Raw genomic sequence first — 20,697 nt, forward strand, 5'->3', positions numbered from 1 at the left:
TTCCATTCTTTCTTGTAGGTGGGGGCGTATAACTGAGTTCTGGTCAATATTAGTTGAAGTGTTATGTGACAGCTTCAGAGACACTTCCTTAAAGGCCTGTGGCATACCGTGTTCATCCCTTCCTGCATCTTGTTATCTGGAGCAAGAATGTGATGGCTGGAGCTGGAGCTGAGATGTTGGATCTTGAGGAAAAAAGCCACATCCTGGGGAACACGGAGCAGTGAGCTACCTGGAGCCATGTAGGCTACTCTATAAGAGAGAAACAAATTGTGTTCTTTAAGCTCTTTATCTTTAAAATTCCCTCACTGAGCTTATTCCTGACTCTGTCCTCAAGCCATCTTTTAATAAACCTGATAAAGAATTGTGATATATCTTTACAAGAAGACTATTGTGCAGCCGTGATCCACTGTTACTACTAATCAATGTTTTTATACTAATCAAAGTGAGTATAGCACTAAGCAGCTTAAAAATAAACTTCTTGGGGAGAAAAGGGGAAGTGACTGATACCGGGCATAGGTTTTTTGGGGGGCAATAAGAATGTTCTAACACAAGATAGTAGTGATGTTTGCACAACTCTGTGAATAATGAAAATCAGTGGAAGTGTATCATTTAAAAGGGTGAATTGAATGGTATGAAAATCATATCCCAATAAACTGTTGAAAAAATCACTGGCCTATTCATTGTTCACACCACTGTGAGGCAGGCACTGGTATTTCCCCTACATTGCAGCACAGGAAACTGTCAGGATGGGCGGGGTAGGACAAAATGGCAGCTGAACTACAACCCGGAAAAGGCGGCTGACGTCAAACCAGAGAGCCGAAAGGGCGGGCTTTGCCAAGGTGGATATCTCCATAGCAATCTGACCCGCCAATGACATATTACTGCTTTGTTCAATGGGGACAAATCCCCAGCTCCCACAAAGCCAACCAGAATAACACCCCCCCCCCCGCCATGTTCCCTGCTTGGGTACAACTTCCCCAGCCCCACTCTGCGGACCAGGGAACCTCACCTGGGTGCACAAACCCCAATAAAGCTCTATACTGCCCGACTTTGTGGCTGATGGGCATTTCTTCCTCGGCGGAGCCTAAGAAAACCTTTTATTTGGTGCCGAAACCCGGGAGGAGTTGTTTTCTGCTGAAGACCACTCCTCTCCCTACTCCCTGAGGAGACCTCACAGCCACCCCACCAGTCCAGACAAAGAAGCAAGGTAAGTGCCATTGCCCTTAAGTTTCTGGTCCCCGAACACTGATTCCAGGCCCCCATCTGCTGGGAGAGACTGCTCTCCACCAAACCGCAGCTCTGTGTCGGGGTGACCCTTCTAAAAGAGGCTGTTCTCCCCTCTGAGAGGTTCTGGGCACCGGAGGAGACGTCCCTGGGCCTGGATCCCCATTTTTACCCGACCAGATTGGGTAAATCAGCAGATTGGGTTGAGGGACGCTGATTCCCATTTACTGATCCTCGTAGCACCAGGAATGGGGGGGCAGGAGTCCAAGCCGGATCCTAAGTCACCTCTAGGGTGCCTCCTGAAAAATTTGCCAGCAATTGATCCTGGCCTCAAGCAAAAATGGCTGATTTTTCTATCCAGTATGGCTTGGCCGTTATATCAGCTCGATAATCGTGAAACCTGGCCTCCTGAAGGCACTTTCGATTTCATTTCCCTTACTGACCTAGATAATTTTTGCAAATGGACTGGCAAATGGTCGGAGGTCCCCTACATTCAGGGCTTTGGGGCCTTGCATTCTCACCCAGATCTGTGTACCCAGTGCTCCACAGCCCAAGTTCTCCTCTCCCAAGGGAACCCTGAACCTGTCCAGCCTCCTAAGCCTACTGCCCCAGAACCTCCCTCCTCCTCTGATTCCCCTGAAGATCTTGCTTCTCCTCCTCCTCCCCCTTCTTATCAGCTCCCACCAATGGCTACTCCAGCCTGGGCCCTCCACCAGATTCTCCCCCTCCCTCTGAAGACCTTTCTTCCCCAGTTAGCTCACATACTTGCTCCTGCCTGAATCTAGAGCCCCTAGACTCCCACATTTGCCCCCTCTAGAAAGTGGCAGGAGCAGAAGGTGTCATACAGGTCCGTGTCCCCTTCTTACTAACTGACCTCTCTTCAATTGAGGAACACCTAAGCTGTTCTCCACTAATCCTACCAATTTTATCAAAGAATCCCAATACCTAGTCCAGGCTTATGACCTCACATGGCATGACCTGCATATCATTTTAACTTCCACCATGACCCCCGGACAAGTGTGACCGCGTCCAGACTGCAGCTAGGGCTCATGCAAACCAAACCCATGCCACCAATCCCCTCCTTCAGCCAGTAGGGGCTGAAGCCGTGCCAAAGGCAGAACCAGGCTGGGACTACCAGGTAGGACAGGCAGGTAGGAGCAACCAAATGGTCCAGTGCCTGATAGCAGATATGCACCAATCTGCCCAGAAAGCAGTCAATTATGATAAGCTAAGAGAGGTCACCTAAGGCCCTGGAGAAAATCGTGCTATTTCTCAACAGACTAACTGATGAAATGGTGCTCCATACCCGCCTTGACCTGGCTTCTAATGCTGGGGCCACTGTCTTAGCTACTCACTTTATCTCCCAATTGGCCTCAGATATTAGAAAAAAACTAAAAAGGCCGAGGATGGCTCCCAAACCCCCATCCAAGATCTGGTAAATATGGCATTTAAGGTTTTCAATAACTGGGAAGCACAGGCTGAGGCTGCCCGCCAGGCTCGCCTACAGCGAAAGGTAGCCCTGCAAACCCAGGCCATGCTAGCGGCCCTGCAGCCGGCAGCAGACACCGACATGGAGGTGAAGTCTAAGTCCAGGCCAGAGAACACCTCACTGGGGGCCTGTTTCAAGTGAGGCAAAGAAGGGCACTGGGCCTGCCAGTGTCCTCAACCTCGGCCACCAACAAAGCCTTGCCCAAATTGCCGACAGCTTGGCCACTGGAGAGATGCCTGTCCCCTTAGAGGCTTGTCCCCGGCGCCTCCACACGGGGGACCGGCGGATCAAGGTGGGGACTCTTCCCTGGCCGCACCAGAACTTCTCAGACTCCTGGATGACTGAAGTGGCCCGAACTCGAAGACCCCCATCACCCTCACTAAGCCCAGGGTAATGCTGCAGGTAGCGGGTAAGTCCATCTCTTTCCTAGTGGATATGGGGGCTACCTACTCTGTTTTACCATCTTTTTCAGGACCTCTTACTCCTTCCCAGATCTCGGTCATGGGGGTTGACAGGACCCCATCTCGCCCAGGGTGAACCCCCCTGCTTAGCTGCAGTCTGGACGGCTTTCCCTTTTCCCATTCATTCCTTGAAATACCCTCCTGCCCTGTTCCGCTTCTAGAATGGGATGCTCTCCAATTATTAGGTGCCACTCTTCAGATCGTGCAAATCCTGACCCTTTCCTCCTCCCTTTTCCTCCCACTGTTAGAAAACCTACTTGCCCCTCCCTGACGAACCAGAAATGGCTGACCTCGTGCCCCTCCCCTCTACGCTCCTCTGACAGCAGGAAGTAGCTGGATGGAACAAGGTGCCCCTTATCCTATCAAAGAGGTCGGAATGTCAGGATGGGCAGGGTAGGACAAAATGGCGGCTGAACTACAACCTGGAAAAGGTGGCTGACGTCAAGTCAAACCAGAGAGCAGAAAGGGCGGGCTTTGCCAAAACAGATATCCGCATAGCAACCTGACCCACCAATTATATATTGTCGCTTTTTCAATGAGGACCAATCCCCAGCTTCCACGAAGAGAGCCAACCAGAATAAAACCCCGTCATATTCCCTGCTTGGGGGAGACCATCCCAGCCCCACTCTGTGGACCTGAGAACTTTACTGGGTGCGCAAACCCCAATAAAGCTCTTTATTGCCTGACTTTGTGGCTGATTGGCATTTCTTCCTTGGAGCCTAAGAAAACCTTTCAGAAACCAAGGCTTAGAGAGCTTCACTGCCCCTCCCAGTGCGTTCAGTTCACAAACATCAGGGGCAAGACCGGGCCTCAGGCCTCCCAACATGACAGGAGCAGAGCAGCCATGGGGTGTATTGCCACCCTGCCGTAGGGCCACAGGGAAACTGCACTCGGGACTGTTTACCCAACTCTGGGCTGCGGGTGCAGCTTCTTTTCAGCTCTCCTTTTTAGCACCTTCTTCCCTGACACATTCTTCCCTTTAGTTAGCCCACTCACATGCCAACTACCTTGGTTACTCAGGGCCCCTGCTCTCTCTCTCTCTCTCCTTTGTAAGCATGCTCGCCAAGAAATATAAAAAGATATTTGACTGATATAAACCAACATATAATACAACTGCAAGTAGTTTTTCCCACATTGCCAGGTATCCCAACTTTCAAATGCCCCTCCCTGCAAAAATGATAGCTGGAGGATTGCTGGAGGCATGAGGCACCTTCCTTTGGGGCTCCATCATCTGGGGGGACTGTCAGCTGGTAGCAGCACACACTTATGGGAGGTCTCCTGTGAACCAGCAGTTCTGATGAATACTTGAAGTCGTGCTTAACTCCCCAGCAATCCATTGACTGTGAGCATTGAGGCACACATTTCACAGATAAGGAAACTGAGTTCAGTGAGGTCAGGTGACTTACCCAAGTTCTTTACAGATAGTGAGCAACCAAGCCAGGCTTCCAGCCCAGGTCTCCTAATTTAGAATTTGATGTTCTTTTCCTTATTTTGTACACGTATTTTTTTTTCTCAGAATCCCCCATGGGGTCTACCACAGTCCTGGAGCAGAGGAGGCATTCAAGAAGGGAATAAAAAAGAAATAAATAAAAGCCAATCTTTTGCCAGCTTGCCAAAGGGCATTTTTTCCTTAAGCAAGATTTATGAATCGACCCTCGGCCCCAGCACATATATGTGGAACAGCAAGACTCACTTGGGCTTTCATTTGCAAGGGGAGAAGAGTGCCAACAGCCCTGCACTGGCAGAGGTTAGCATTATATTGGCAGATGGGGTGGGGGAGGAGAAAAGCAGGAGATATGTGGCTTCATCTTCTCAGAGGCAAAAAGAGCTGCCTAAATATCTGCTGAGGAGCTGGATGGCAAGCACCCTGAGAATCCCAAGAAAGTTTGAAGGCAAATGAGTGTCAAGGAAACTCACAAACTATAGAAAAGAGGAAGTTGAAAAGCCTGGCAAGATGTAGAAATTCTCTTGCAAAACTAACATCATATAATATCACTTGTAATACCTTTCTACCTTTCAAAATGGATTGTACGTAGCTGGACACTGGGCCCTCTGCCGGCACTGAGCTCATTGTTAGCCCCAGTGCCATCAATGCCAGAACACTGGATGTCTAATATTATAGCCATCAGCCCCACCAGAAGGAATTCCAATTATATTGTTCAGCCTGGATCTAAAGGTCTCAGATGAGGATCTGATTGGCTGTGCTTAGTTCATATGTCTGTGCTTCAGCTGCCAGAGGTTAAGGAGACTTTGTTTCCTTCTTCAAATCCGGAGTGAGATTCTCACATAAGGGCAGATTCCCCACAATCAGTAAATAGGCTCAGATCTACACAATTATGACAAAAACATGTCTACTACAAGCAAGATAATGATACCTATTTCTCAAAGTTGCTGGGAGCATTGATTAAGATTATTCATTTATTCTACATCATATACTGAGTTGTCTATAATATTCCCAGCACTGTGCTAGGTGCTTGGTAATCTCTCTAAGTCCTGGCATATGATAAGCATTCAATGATAACTATCTTAAGAGAAGCTAAGAAACAGGAGAGGAGGGGAGAGAATGACCCTCAGGAGGGGAGAGAATGACCCTCAGGAGGGTTTCTCTGTTGAGCAATTCAACTGAGATCTGACCTCAGAGCTTCCTGGGAGCCAAGGGGAATAATTCTCATGACAAAAAACATAAATAGCTCATTGAGTACTTTCTGTATACCAGGCACTGTGCTAAACATCTATGTGTATTATATGACTCTTAACCCTCATAACAACTCTATAAAGTAGATATGACTATTACTCTGATTTTACAGATTATGAAAACAGGTTCAACATGGTTAAGTAACTTGGTCAAAATCATCTGATTAGTAAATAGTGGTGCTGGGGTTTGATCCATATCTTTCTAACCCCAGAGCCCAAACTATTAATCACTGCTCTGTAATTCTCTCCAGCACCAAATGTTTGGGATGAATTACTAAGGGGCTGACAGCTCCCACTTCTGTGGGACAAATATTTGCAAAGCCCCCAAGGTCAACTTGTTAAAGATGCCATCTTTTTCACCTTTTTTGTTTGCTGGGCTGGTTTGCATTTTGTGCAACTGATTTAAAATTTCCCTTTCTTATCCTTGTCTAGGAACAGTGGCAAAAATAAATGAGAATTGAGAAGGTGCTGATGATGGATGGGAAGAGAACACAACCATTTACCTGATCATGGCATATTGGCCATGGCAGGCAGCCTGGCAGGAGGAGATGGGCCTTTGGACATTAATTTTCCATTACCTCTTGGAGGCAGACCCCGTCTGGAACAATGGTAAGGAAGCCAAGGTTGACTTTATGCTCACAAATGTTGTGGCTGGAAGGGACCTTAGACTCACCTAGTTTATTATTTTCAAGCATTTTCAAAGCAGTGAAATTCATGCTTTAAAATAAATCTTTACAAAATCCCAAATTCTAAAAATAGATCAAACTGGAGCTGCTCTGGTTAAAGTGAGGCTGGGGCTCAGAGCAGTTTGAGAATCACCAAGTCCACTTCCTGTGGTACAGGTAAGGGAACTGAGGCCAAAAAATGAGAACGACTTCCCCATTCAGCAGCAGAGCCAGCTCCCAGCTCCAGCCCCAAGCCCCAGTGCAGTGCCTTCTCCATGGGAGCACATCATCTTGCCTCCTTCCAGCTCAGCACCTCCTACTTTCTGGACTCCTCCTTCTACAGATAAAACAGAGGAGCTGATTCACTCAAAATTCTAGAAGACATCAAAGCACAATCAGGACATCTCTGAGACCCTTTAACAGAGACAAATGGAGCAGGGAGAGACGTTCCTTCCCTCTTGAGGAAGGTGGTCATACAGCCTCAACACCATGTCATCTCTGCTTCAATAACACACAGTGGAATTACTGGTGATGTGCAGGGGGAGGTGGGGTGACCTGAGAATGTATATCTAGGGCAAATAGCAGTGGCCTCTGTGGTCGGGGTCTTAACAGGAAGAAAATTACTCCTAATGGGGTATCTGAAGAGTCTGAAGGACCATTTACAAAGATGTAGGCAGTGTTAAGGGCTGGCAGGGCTAGCCGTAGCAGGAAGCCTTTACCTCTCCTAGGTCTGAGGACACAAGCAAGGAACTTGTTAGAATATGGGTCACATGGTAAGAGCTGTAGCCTCTCTTAAGGGAACCACTCACTGCTAGGAGGCAGCAGGAAATAAATACCCTGACCTCACACTCTTCCTCCATCCAGAGTGTTCCTTGGCTGAACCTGACTAGAAGCCAGGGCAGAGTAGCCTGGATGATACAATTTATAAAGGTCAGCATTGCAAGACACCAAGCATGGCTGACAAGGGAGGAGGGAACTTGGAGGGGCTAGCAGAATTTATCCAATACAGTGCCATCCGATGGAAGCAATAGTGCCCATGGACTTCAGAAAGAGCACACACAAGCCATCCTGGGCACTCCTAGAAATTCTCACGGGGGACAGGCACTTTGCAGGGGCAGATCTAGGGAAGAACTTGAGAAATTAGGACATAAATGCAACCTCATCTATACCTGTGAGGCCTGGGAAAACTCACACACTTTATTCCCCAAACCCAGATCTTCTGAAGTTGGCAGTGGAAGGAGAATGCCCTGGTTGCAAGACCAGGTGAGGTCCAAAAAAGGTTCTCTTTGCCTCTAGAGACCTCTTCATCTCCTTTACTCTTATCATCAATTGCAACCTTGGAGAATGTGGCTTCCTTCTTGCCTTTCATATTTGCAATACTGCAATGTAGTTGTGACACTAAATATCTGGACTCCACGGGTAACAAACTCATGCTTCACACAACAGCCACAGGTTCAGGGATCCCCAGGCTACTCACACTTCTGACCAACTGGCTAAAAATTTGGGGATTTCTACTACTCCCTCAGGATGACAATTCACTAGAATCACTCACAGAACTCAGAAAAATGCTGTACTTACAATTTGGGTTTTATTATAAAGGATACAAATCAGCAATAGCCAAATGAAGAGACCCATAGGGAGAAGTCTGGGAGGGTTTTGAGGCCTTTCCATGTGGAATCCAGGGCACATCACCCTTCCAGCACATTGATGTGTTCATCTGCCAGGATGTTTGCCCAAATCTCAGTGCCCAGAGTTTTTCTTGGGGTGTCATAACATAGGCACGATTAATTGAATCACTGGCCACATAATTGAAATCAATCTTCAGCTCCCCCCACTGCTGTAGATTGATGCCACGTAACTCAAAACTCCAACTCTTAGTGTAATACCCTCAAGGTCCATCCATGTTGTCACACATGGCAAGATTTCCTTCTTTTTATGGCCAAGTAATATTCCATTATATATATGTACCACATTTTTTAATCCGTTCCTCCAGTGGTGGGTACTTAGGTTGTTTCCATATCTTGGCTATTTTTTTTAAAATTCTGCAGTGAACACAGGAGTGCATATATCTTTTTAAATTAGTACTTTTGATTTCTTCAGATAAATATCTAGAAGTAAAATATGATCATTTTATTTTTAATTTTTAAAGGAACCTCCATACTGTTTTTCATAGTAGCTATACCAGTTTACATTCTTACCAGCGGTGCACGAGTTTTCCCTTTTCCACATTCTTACCGACAGTTGTTGTTTGTTGATTTATTGATAATAACCATTCTAACAAGTGTAAGGTAATATCTCATTTTGGTTTTGATTTGCATTTTTCTGATGATTGGTGATGTTGAACATCTTTTCATGTGCCTATTGGCCATCTGTGTGTCTTCTTTGCTAAAATGTCTATTTAGAGCCTCTGCCCACTTTTTAATTGGTTAGTTTGTTTTATGCAGTTGAGTTGTATGAATTCTTTATATATGTTGGATATTAATCTCTTATTAGATATATGATTTGCAAATATCTTCTCCCACTGGATATGTTATCTTTCCATTTTATTGATGAATTCCTCCACTGTGCAGAAGCTTTTTAGTAGCCTCATTGGTTTATTTTTGCTTTTGTTTCACTTGCCTTTGGAGTCAGATACAAGTCTTTTGATGAACCCAAAGAGGTCCACACCAAGACATATTATAACAAAAATGGCAAAGTTTAAAGACAAAGAGAGTATCTTAAAAAGCAGCAAGAGAAAGGCTGATTTGCATTTTTTGATAATTGGTGATGTTGAACATCTTTTCATGTGCCCATTGGCCATCTGTGTGTCTTCTTTGCTGAAATGTCTATTTAGATCCTCTGCCTGTCTATTTAGATCTCCCTTAATGGAGATCCCATAAGACTGTCAGCTGATTTCTCAATAGAAACATTTCCGGCCCGAAGGGATTGGTATGAAATATCTAAAGTAATGAAAAGCAAGGGCCTACAACCAAAACTACCTGGCAGGGTATCATTTAAAATTGGAGAAACAAAGAGCTTCCCAGACAAGAAAAGGCAAAAGGAGTTTGTTACCACCAAACTAGTATTAATAGAAATGTAAAAGGGCCTTCTTTAAGAAGAGAAAGAGGATGAGGAGGAGGAAGGAGGAGAAACACAGAGGAGCATAGTTATAAAGAATACAATGGCAATAAATACATAATTATAAATAGTTACTTTAAGTGTAAATGGCTTCAATGCTCCAATCAAAAGACATAAGGAACTGAATGGATAAGAAAACCAGACTTATACATATGCTGTCTACAAGAAACCCACCTCAGAATGAAAGATACACACAAACTAATAATAAAGGAATGAAATAAGATTATTTCATGCAAATGGAAATGGAAAAAGGCTGGGGTAGCAATACTTATATCAGACAAAGCATACTTTAAAACAAAGTCTTTAGTAAGAGACAAAGAAGGACACTACCTAATGATACAGGGATCAATCCAACAAGAGGATATAACCCTTGTATCCATTTATGCACCAAACATAGGAGCACCTAAGTATATAAAGCAAATCTTGATGGACATAAAGGGAGAGATAGAAAGTAATACAGTCATAGTAACAAATTTTAACAAACACCTCATTGACATCAATGGATAGGTTTTCCGGACAGAAAATCAATAAGGAAATGGTGGCCTTAAATGTCACAGTAGATCAGATGGATTTAATTGCTGTCTTCAGAGTATTTCATCCTAAAGCAGCAGACTACACATTCTTTTCAAGTGCACATGGAACAGTTTCTAGAATAGGCCATGTGGTAGGTCACATGATAAGTCTCAATAAATGTAAGAAGACTGACTTAAATGTAATACTTGAAACCACAAAAATCTTAGAAAACATAGGCAGTAAAATCTTAGATATTTCTCATAGCAATAATTTTTTGATAAAAACTTCAGGCAAGGGAAACAAAAATAAACAAATGAGACTATATAAAATTAAAAAGGTTTTGCATAGCAAAATAAACCATCAACAAAATGAAAGGACAAACTACCAAATGGGAGACCATATTTGTCAATGATACATATAATAAGGAGTTAATATCCAAAATTTATAAAGAACTTATAAAACTTAACACCAAGAAAGAAACACCCCAATCCAATTAAGAAATGGGCAAAGGACCTGAATAGACACTTCTTTAAAGATGACATACAGATGGACAATAAACACCTGAAAAGATGCTCAATGTCATTAATCATTAGAGAAATGCAAATTAAAACCACAGTGAGATATCACCTCAAACCTGTCAAAGTAGCTAGCATCAATAAATAAAAAACAAAAACAAAAACAAAAAACAACTACTGGCAAGGATGTGGATAAAAGGAAACTCTTGCGCACTGTTTGTGGGAATGAAAATTGGTGCAGCCACTGTGGAAAACAGTATGGAGCTTCCTCAGAAAATTTAAAAATAGAACTGCCTTATCACCCAGTGATTCTACTTCTGGGAATTTATCTGAAGAAACCTGAAACAGTAATTTGAAAGAATATGTGCACCCGTATTTTCATTGTAGCATTATTTTCAATAGCTAAGATTTGGAAGCAGCCTAAGTGCCAATCCTACATGAGTGGCTAAAAATGTTGTGGTTCCATTACACAGTGGAATACTACTCAGCTATAAAAAGCATGGGAATTTTACCTTTTTAGACAGCATGGATGTACATGAAGAACACTATGCTAAGTGAAATAATCCAGTCAGAGAAAGACATATACCATATGATTTCATTTACATGTGGGAACTAATGAACAAAATAAACTAGTAAATATAATAGAAACAGACTCAAAGATACAGAGAACAGAGTGACAACTATTAGAGGGGAAGGGAGTTGGGGTGCTGAGTGAAAAAGGTGAAGGGATTAAAAAAAAGATACCTCATAGACATAGACAACAGTATCATGATTACCAGAGGGCAAAGGTGTTGGGAGGAGGTACAAGAGAGTAAATAAAGGATAAATAGTGATGGAATGAGATCTGATTTGGGTGGTGAACACACAATACAATGTACACATGATATATTATAGAACTGTACACTTGAAACCTATATAATTTTATTAACCAGCATCACGTGTCACCCCAATAAAATGTTTTTTTAAATATTAAACTTTTCAAGATGGTAACAGCAGAGCATTTAACCAAACACACCCCTTGCCCCCACCAATGCAGGAGGAGCATAGAGTGTGACCAAGAAATGAATCTATTTTAAGACACTGATATTGCAGGGTTGATTGTTACTTCAGCATAACTCAGGACATCCTGATCAATATGCGCCAGTGCTGTACAAGTTCCTGCATATGTTGACTGCCATTCTGCCCATGTGGTTGTCTCCTTGACATCCAAACAGGGCATCCAGAACTGGTTTTTATGGAAGGAATATGGCTGGACTGTTACACAAAATTCTTCCTCAAAATTACATGAGGCACAAAATATTCCCAAACTTTATTTTTAACCCATGAACTTTGCCAGTATAATGAAAAAGATGCTTTCTACCCACATTCAAATAAAATAGTAAAATGTGTATTTATAAACTTGCTTAATTACATCACCACAAAATAAAAAGGATGTATGTTTTATTGGATGCTTTTCTTTTGTGCCAATTTCCTCTTACTTCTCCTGGATCTGATGTGAAGCAGCTCAAGGAGAAAGAGGAGAAAAGTAATGGGTTTGGCATTTACCAATCTCTGCATCTACCCTTCTTCATGGAGGGGGATTGGGTGAGCAGGGAAAAGAACAAAGCCCTGAAGAATGTCAGCCTCACAGGGAATCTCCCAGCACGTCCACCCTTTGCTACTCTATTCGACAAACGAGGGGCACTAAGGCGCATCAGCATCAAGGTTTGGAAGGAAAAAAGTGTTCAGGATTAAAAAAATAAACATAGCCAGAGGTTCAAAGCAGGAGTGGAAGGAAGAGATGAAAGTTGGCGCACAGGGGATTCTGTGTGGTACTGACATGGTGGATAAATGTCATTAGACATTTGTCAAAACCCATGGAATGTACAACACAAAAAGTGAACCCTAATGTAAACCATTATATAATGCCATTATATAATAATGGTTTACATCAATTATTATTGATGGAAATCAATAATAACAAATGTATCACATTAACAAATGTATCACATTTTAACCATCAATTTTAACAAATGTATCACATTAATGCGAGATGGGGGAAACTTGGTAGAGATGAAGGTATATAAAAGAACTGTATTTTCCAGTAAATTTTTCTGTAAACCTAAAATAAAACAGCTCAAAAACACGTGGATTAATTTTAAAAATAATAATAAATGTCTATTCGACAAAATGCTCTCCTTTTTGTCTCTCACTGCATGTGACTACTCTTTCCATCCTTTCAGAATGGAAGGATGAAAGAGCTTTTGCTGTGAACTCAGGAAAAAGGCAACTTGAGCTTGGAACTTGCTCAAATCCATAGCAAAGCAGAGAGAAGCCCAACAACAGCAACTTCCAACACGAACAGCAGAAAAGAAAATGCAGCTTGAAAGGTATCAAAGCTTTGTGAAAGTAGAAGCAGAGCAAAATGAATTTATTGACCAATTTATGTTTCAGAAATGAACCGATAATTTCATTTTATAGCAGGAGGGCAAAAAAATTAAATTAAATTAAATTAAATTAAACAAAACAAAACAACCCAAAACCTCTGTACCATTCCAGTGGCTATGACTAATGACCCAAGTATGTCATGTGAGATGGTGTGTAAAAGATGCAGCGTCTGTGAAGGTGATAAAGCAAATCTGGGTGAGTTTGTTACACATGTCAGTGCATAGCTGGTGAACACCCAGTGGCTGCAGTGGCTTAGGTTCTCACCTTTTCCATTCTAAGTCTGAACTGAGCACTCTGTAAACTTTCTTTCTTTCTTTCTTTCTTTCTTTCTTTCTTTCTTTCTTTCTTTCTTTCTTTCTTTCTTTCTTTCTTTCTTTTGTAAATTCACAAAGCTGTGGAAGGAAAGGCAATAAAATGTTGTTTTCAAAAAAAGAGAAAAATGAAATAACTTTGGGTGTAGAGACAGACTAGGGTGAGGCCTTTAAGAGAGGCAGAGAGTAGGGTATTGGGCCAGGGAGCAGAGCGAAGGTAAGGGAAAGGCAGGAGATGAGGTTGGGAAGGGTGTCTGGGACCAGCAGGTGCCTGACAAAGGCACCAGGGCCAGTGGGTACAGTGGGGCTAACATCTAGGTCAAATTCCACTTTCCAAGTCATGCACCCTGAACCTAGCTCTGCATCCACCCATGGAAACAGTACGTCTGGCCCTGGGTCTGTGCTGGCTGCTGTCCTGGGGACCAGATGGAAGACGTCCTCTAACACCAGGCTTAGGAGACGAAAGCTAATTCCATAGATAATGGGGAAACTGATGAGAGTTTGGAAACAGGAGAGTGATGTATATAATTGAGTTAGACTGAAGGATGAATTCATGTGTGAGCCCGACACAGAGAGACAATACAGGGCTACACCAAGGTTAACTGGGGAACTCTGAGGGGAAGCAGTGCCCATACTTACAGAATGAGGAGGAAATGAAAAACTAGGAAACTGAAATTGCTCAAAAAGGATTTGAGCCTTTTGGATGGGAAAGAAGAACTCCAATGGCTTGCAGAAGGAAGGATCGAGCAAGAAAGAAAGCAAGCAGCTGCCAACCTATCTGAATGAAAGCAAACATCTTGAACATGACATGAGGCTTCAAATGTCACTAAATTTTTGGCAGTTTTCTTCCCTTTAACCAGCCTAACACTGACTGGGATGCAAGAGAGGAATTGTTCCTCCATCCCACTGCCCTGGTGTGTTTAGTTAAAACAGCCTCATGGAAGCACCAACTGTGTACCAAGTGTCTGACAAGGGACGCTTGTGAAGCTGGGTTTCCCATTGAGTGCTTTGCCCTTGGAAATCCTTTCCCCAACAGCCCTCTGCACAAGGGCTTCCCTGAAGTAGACAACAAGGCCCATCTTTCCAGAGGAGAATGGCAATGCCAGCAGTGTGTCCAGAGAAGGAATCAGGGCTGTTGGAATAGGCCTGAAGGAATAGACTGCTCAGCAGTCTGTTTTGCAAGTTTGCCTGTGAACTTAGAAAACAAAGGCAAAGCAGGTCATGGCTACAAGCACAAATAATTGCCTGGGAAGGAAAACAAAAGTATACTACTAACCATTTATATCTCAGCCCAAGGAAAGAAGAGGTACCAGGATAAATAAATACTGATCACCCTTTAGATAAGTTGAAGACTTTCACATTCATTATCTTGATCCTCCAAGTAGCATGGAGGACCTTACAGATTAATATCTCCCTTTTAAAGCTGAGGGGATTAAGACCCAGAGAAGCTAAGTGACTTGCCCAAGGATACATAGGTAGCTGTTGGTAGAGCTGGGACTTGAACCCAGGGCTCCTGATATCTGGTGTGATGTCTTTTCCTAAGTGTGGATGGTGGGGTGAGTGCTGGGATGGTCTGGGGTGTGGTGCACTATCCCAGGGTGATGTGCGGTGCAGATGGCACCAGAGGACCTGAGAGAACAAGAGCTGGGAGCTCTTCAGCATACCACCAACTGCTGAGATTGAAGACACAGTCAGGTTCCCCTAAATTTCACCCACTGATAAGGCCTCTTCTCTCAGCTCTGGGTAAAAAGAGATAAAGAAGAGACTAGTGGGCAGTAAACTCGGAGTCACACATCAGTTCTAAAACCCAACCCCCAATCCTAGTTCTTTGCTCCTCTTTGGGGAAGCCTGCCCTAGAGAGCCAGCCCCACAATCACTACAAGCTTCCGCTTTCCCTACAGAAGCAAGATCACCACGGAAGAGCTTGGCCCCTCTTGAAGAACTCTACACAGCCCCCTGTGTCATGTGACCACCCTAGCTCAAGTTCCCTGAGATGCTTAAAGCTGGGAGCTGACTGCCTGTGTGCGAGCCCACTGTCAACTGTACACATGGAGGCTGCTCTTTGTGTGGGAGCTGATACTCTCCACAAAGAACTTGCCCCCAAAGCTCAGACCCTGGACACATGCTATTAGGAACTACGTCTGAAAGGGAGAAACATGACCCTAACTCTGGATCCAAACACCTAGATCCCAGATAGGCTGCCCCTTGAGGTCAAAGCTACCCTTCTTCCTCAAGACCCCTGTGGGGGATCCATGCGCAGAGAGAAAGCTCAAAAGGGACAATTTATAACTTGTGGGTATTTTGACCCAACCTCAGACATAGGATCATCAAGACCTCCTTTATCTTCAAGGCCAAAGGAAGGAAGGAAGAAGGCCAAAGTGCACTTTGGAGCTAGATCCCTTTGGGAATTCAAGGAGAGCTTTGAGACCCCCTCATTCTGACACTCTCCCCACAGCACTTACTCAACAGTTTGCACTCAAGTGTTGAGGTTTATAGATATAATACTGCCCATCCAGGGACATCAGCTGAATGACCCATGACTGGCAATGAAACTAGATGATCACTTCCTCACCCCTTTCCCTCAGGCCTCACAGGGGAAGACTAAGAGACTGGGAAATTATTCCTCCCCAACCTTCTGGGCTCAAATCATGTCTCTAATACATTGTTTTTAATATGTCTTTTAATTTTATTTATTTATTAGAGAGAGGGAAAGGGAGGGAGAGAGAGAAGGCCACATTGATCAGTGGCCTCTCACATGTCCTCACCCAGGGAGAGACCCAGATGACAATCCAGGCATGTGCCCTGACTGGGAATGAACTGGTGACCCTTTTGTTTGAAGACCTGTGCTCAATCCACTGAACCACACCATCCAGGCCTCCAAAACATTGTTTTAAAAAAATTAGTCATCGAAAATTACCAGGATAGGAAGTCATCTGTGACCCATTAGAACATCTTTCATGCTTAATGTTTCTGATGGCCTAATGAATGCAACTTAATTTAATATAGCACTGTGAGGACCTATTTGAGTCAGGCTCTGTGGTGGGTGCTGAGGATAGAAAGAGGAATTCAGGCTGGTCATTCAAAGAAGCAGTCACAATGTAGTTGAGAAAACATACACCACTAGTTACTATTTGGACCAGTGCCAAGTTTGAGAAATGGGTTAACAGGGAAGTCAATGATTATTTCTGGATAGAGGGGGAAAGTTAGGCAGCAGACTTATGGAAGAAAAGATGTTCAGGTCAGGCCTTTGGGCTGTTTTCAGAAAAGATTCATGATCAAAGGAGAGAGATGAAATGCAGGTGTGTCTGAGAAAAGGTATGTGTACCAGAAGAGCTAATGCATGACATGCATGTACTGCGTTGGGGGAGAAAAGAATTGAGCTGGCTGTGTTCCACTTAAATCTGGGGCCAAGCAATAAATGGATCAGGACAGGTGATGGTGTATATAGAGAGAAATTAGTAAGAAGACTTACAATATTGAACAGGAACACAGTTTTTGGAACTGACTGGTTTCTCTCCTGAGGAGTAACATCTATGGTGAGAAATGCATTGAATCAGGGAAACCATTCCTAGCTCTGATATTATAGCCTGGGGGGTGGGCCTTAGATAAGTGAGTTCCCTCCTGGGTCTCGGCTAGCATCTGTACAGGTACAAGGAAGGGATGACATCACATCCCTCCTGGCGGGGAAACAGGTGGCTCTATGAAGGGGGAAGCTGAACAGGACTTCAGTGAGGATTGTTTATAAAGGGTTGGGCACAATTAAAGGAACCAACAAGAGATGGTAAAATGCCAGGGAGTTGCAATATCAGGAAGCTATTGTCACTGCTCAACCTGAAGGGACAAGGGGATGAAACTATTAGCTGTGAGGAGGGGCCATGTGATCAGACTAGTAGTCTTTGATAGAGAATGCAACTACTGCCAAACTTAGTAGGGCAGGGCAGAGGCCAAGGGAGTAAATATTCTGACCTCTAGCCAGGCTCCAGTGCCTCTCAGTGGAACACAAGCCAAAGCCAGAGAGTAGGTTGAGGCAGTCTAGAGGTCAGCTTCCCAGAGACAGCTGGCCAGGGAAGGGGCCAGAAGGAGGCAATGAAGAATATCTCACAAAGGTGGCAGGCTGACAAAATTTGAATCATTATATGCTTATTTGAATATGTAACAAAAAGAATATAGCTAGCACATGAAAGCTATGAGTTTACAGCTATTATTGCTTAAGATAAGACTAAAGCAGGTCTTTAAATGATTGAAAATTAGACAATTGAAGGAAAAAATATTAAGTGATAGTACAGATCATACAAGAACATGGCAAAAATCACAGAGATGGAATTTGTAAAACTGAAGTTTGAGAAATTCTGGGCTGAATGATATATAAGGTTCCTTCCATCTCTGACACTGTTTGAGTTTCTAAGTGTCTAAATTCAGTATAGCATGTCCTCAAATAACTTCATTTCATTCAAAATTGTTTTGTTATAATATGATGAGAAAAGAAAAATCGATTCCAGCAGGACTACTATCCGTGACACATTCTACCCATCTGCATGGTTTTTCTCTGGGGACTCCAATTTCCTCCCACATTTCAAAAATGTGCACGTGAGGGAAATTGGTGTGTTTATGTTGCTCAAATTGAGTGAGTGTCATTGTGGATGTGAGTGGCCCTATGATGGCAGCATGTTCCATCCAGGATTGGGTTCTGGCTTGTGGCCTGAGCTGCCAGAGAGGCTTTGGCCACCTGAGACCCTGAACTGAAATTAGGGGTCTGGAAAGGAATGATCTTACTTGTTTTTATCAATCTTTCCAAAATGTTATGTGTAGCTCACATTTGTTTCAATGTTTAATATTGGAATTTTTGAGTCTTTATTTGGAAGTTTGGGGAGACTTCCAGCCAAGATGGAGGCATAGGTTGATATGCTTTGCTTCCTTGCACAACTAAAAGAAGGACAACAACAAATTTAAAAACAAAAAAACAACCAGAATTTCCAGAAAATCTCACCATATGGAAACCCAACAACCAAGGAGTTAAAGAAGAAACATTCAACCAGACTGGAGGAAGGGGTAGAGATGGGCAGCCAGGGTGGAGACGACACTCGTGGCAAGGCGGCAGTTGGTGAACCAGGCAGGTGACGTGGTGGCTGGTTAGTGTTCCCACATTTGTATGTGGAAAAGCTGGGGGGGAACAACTGGGGAGCGAGATAGACCATGTGACCCAGGGTTCCAGTGTGGGGAAATAAAGCCTCAAAACTTCTGACTATAAAAACCTGCGGGGATTTCAGTGGTGGGAGAAACTACCAGTCTCACAGGAGAGTCCATTGGAGAGACCCATAGGGTCCTAGAACATACACAAACCCACCTACCTGGGAATCAGTACCAGAAGGGCCCAATTTGATTGTGAGTAGTGCGGGAAGTGACTGAAAACAGGTGAGAGCCAAGCAAGCTGCATTGTTCCCTCTCTCACCCCTCTCCCACATACGGTGCCACAACATAGCAAAGTTGGTTGCCTCACCCTGGTGAATATCTAAGGCTCCACCCCTTACAACATAACAGCTGCTCTGAGATAAGAAATATGGCCCAAATAAAAGAACGGATCACTTAGCATGACCTCCAGTTCCATCCATACTGTCAAAAAAGTTATAAGTGAAATAAGTCAGGCGGTGAGGGACAAATACCATATGATCTCACCTTTAACTGGAACAGATCAACAAAAGAAAAAAGCAAACAAAATAAAACCAGAATCATTGAAATTAAAAACAATCTAACAATAGCCAGAAGGGAGTGGGGAGGGGACAGTGGAGAGAAGGGTTTTCAGGAACTACTATAAAGGACACATGGACAAAATCAAGGGTGGAAGGGGAAGGGAGGGTGGAAGCTAGGGAGGGAGGTGGGTTTGGATGGGGTGGAGGGGAGGGAGGAGGAAAAAATGCAGACAACTGTAATTAAACAACAGTAAAATATTTTTTAAAAAAAGAACAGATCAAAACTCCGGAAAAAAGTCCTGGTTGGTGTAGGTCAGTGGATTGAATGCCAGCCTGTGAACCAAAATGTCGCTGGTTCAATTGCCAGTCAGGGCACATGCCTGGGTTGTGGGCCAGGTCCCCAGTTGAGGGCATGCGAGAGGCAGCCGAATGTTTCTATCACACATCACTATTTCTCTCCCTCCTTTCTCTAAAAATAAATAAATAAAATATATTTTTAAAAACCTTCAGAAAAAGAACTAAGCAATGAGGAGATAGACGACCTGTCAGATGCAGAGTTCAAAACACTGGTAATCAGGATGCTCACAGAAATGATTGAGTATGGTTGCAAAATAAAGGAAGTAAAAGCTATATAAAGTAAAGTAAAGTAAACTATGCAGAAAACAAACAGTGAAGGGAAGGAAACTGGGACTCAAATCAATGATTTGGAATAGAAGGAAGAAATAAACATTCAACCAGAACAGAATGAAGAATTCAAAAAGATGAGGAGAGGCTTAGGAACCTCTAGGACAACTTAAAACATTCCAAAATCTGAATCATAGGGGTGCCAGAAGGAGAAGAGGGAGAGCAAGACATTGAAAACTTATTTGAAAAAATAATGAACTTCCCCAATCTGGCAAAGGAAAGAGACTACCAGGAAGTCCAGGAAGCTCAGAGAGTCCAAAAGAAGTTGGACCCAGGGAAGAGCACACCAAGACACATCATAATTACATTACCCAAGATGAAAGATAAAGAGAGAATCTTAAAAGCAAAAAGAGGAAAGGACACAGTTGCCTACAAAGGAGTTTCCATGAGACTATCAGCTGATTTCTCAAAAGAAACCTTGCAGGCGAGAAGGGGCTGAAAAGAAGAAGGGGCTTTCCAAGTCATGAAAGTCAAGGACCTTCATCCAACATTACTCTATCCAGCAAAGCTATTATTTAGAATGGGAGGGCAGATAAAGTGCTTCCCAGATAAGGTCAAGTTCAAGGAGTTCATCATCACCAAGTGCTAATTATATGAAAAGTTAAAGGCAGTTATCTAAGAAAAAGAACATAAAAAATATGAACAGTAAAGTGACAAGAAACTCACAACTATCAATAACTGAACCTAAAAAAAAACAAAAATAAAAACTAAGCAAACAACTAGAACAGGAACAGAATCACAGAAATTGAGATCACATGGAGAGTTATCAGTGGGAATGGGGAGGAAGGAGAATGGGGGAATAGGAACAAGGAAAAAAAGCATGATTGGTAGGCAAAAAATAGACAGAGGGAGGTAGAGAATAGTATAATAAATTGAGAAATCTAAGAACTTAGATGTATAACCCATGGAC

General features: G+C 43.4%; 1 long non-coding RNA gene across 1 annotated transcript; it reads left to right on the forward strand.

The window, feature by feature from the left end:
- The first annotated feature begins 1,072 nt into the window (after positions 1 to 1,072).
- On the forward strand, positions 1,073 to 13,019 carry LOC128627311 (uncharacterized). The gene is made up of 4 exons (XR_008391477.1): positions 1,073 to 1,207; positions 4,691 to 4,921; positions 6,301 to 6,477; positions 12,901 to 13,019. It is a non-coding gene; the product is annotated as an uncharacterized LOC128627311 (long non-coding RNA).
- Positions 13,020 to 20,697: the final 7,678 nt, after the last annotated feature.

This window comes from Artibeus jamaicensis, unplaced genomic scaffold (assembly GCF_021234435.1).
Source record: "Artibeus jamaicensis isolate MK-2021 breed Jamaican fruit bat unplaced genomic scaffold, CSHL_Jam_final contig_384, whole genome shotgun sequence".
NCBI classification, from domain to species: Eukaryota; Metazoa; Chordata; class Mammalia; order Chiroptera; family Phyllostomidae; genus Artibeus; species Artibeus jamaicensis.